This window comes from Octopus bimaculoides, chromosome 10 (genome assembly GCF_001194135.2).
Source record: "Octopus bimaculoides isolate UCB-OBI-ISO-001 chromosome 10, ASM119413v2, whole genome shotgun sequence".
NCBI lineage: Eukaryota > Metazoa > Mollusca > Cephalopoda > Octopoda > Octopodidae > Octopus > Octopus bimaculoides.
The window spans coordinates 79,407,471-79,408,400 of record NC_068990.1 but is presented as its reverse complement, the minus strand read 5'-3'; positions in this window follow the sequence as shown (position 1 = coordinate 79,408,400).

Sequence of the window (930 nt, the reverse complement as noted above, 5' to 3'; positions counted from 1 at the left end):
GTAGTGTTTGTAACGTTTACATTTTTAACCCGAGAATCTTTATCAGAAAAAATAAAAAAACAGAAAAGCGAAAGACTTCAGGCTTCCCCCTTAAGATATATTTGCCCCTTTAACACAATGCTGCTGTGGTTCTATTGAATAAAAGCGATCATTAAAAGGCTACAAATATAAAACAAACAGAAAAGGAAGTGTACAAATATCATTTATTCCATGTTGAAATCAAATGATCATTTTCTGTTGGCTGAGCTCATGGTTTTCTTCGGTCGCCTCCATAAAGTAATTGTACCAAATAAACCCTCACACATTCTTAAGATTGGTGCTTTCAATTTTCCGTCTGAAATCTAATAGAAACATGTACCAGGTAGATGGTTTTATAACCCGTTATGACAAGTTACCAGTTTGGACAGAAATTAAAAAGAAATTCAACATAATATTTCGACTGAAATTTGATCTCACGAGAACGGAGAACAAAAAAAAATTTGGGGAAAAAAGTGAAACAAAAAAGTGAGAAAATGCTTACTGTCACTCCCTACAAACATATGTGTTTATATATACTCAGCTTCGTCCATTTTTCTCTGTGTACATACATACATATATATATGTTTGTATGAATGTATGCACGTATGTATTACATACACACGCACGCACACACACATTGATGTGACACTTTATACACCTTCTTTTGATTCTTTATTTGCCCTCGTCACTGATAAAATGTCGGCCTGCAGTTGTCGTCTGCCACCAAACTTTGACATGTTCTCTTAATTGCTTGTCGGATTATTCACGACTCTCTTTGACTACTTTATTCATCATGATCATGATCATGATCATCATTATTATTATTATTATTATTATTATTATTATTATTATTATTATTATATCGCTGTGTGTGTGTTCCCTAAAAGAAAGTGATCTCTCTCTCTCTCTCTC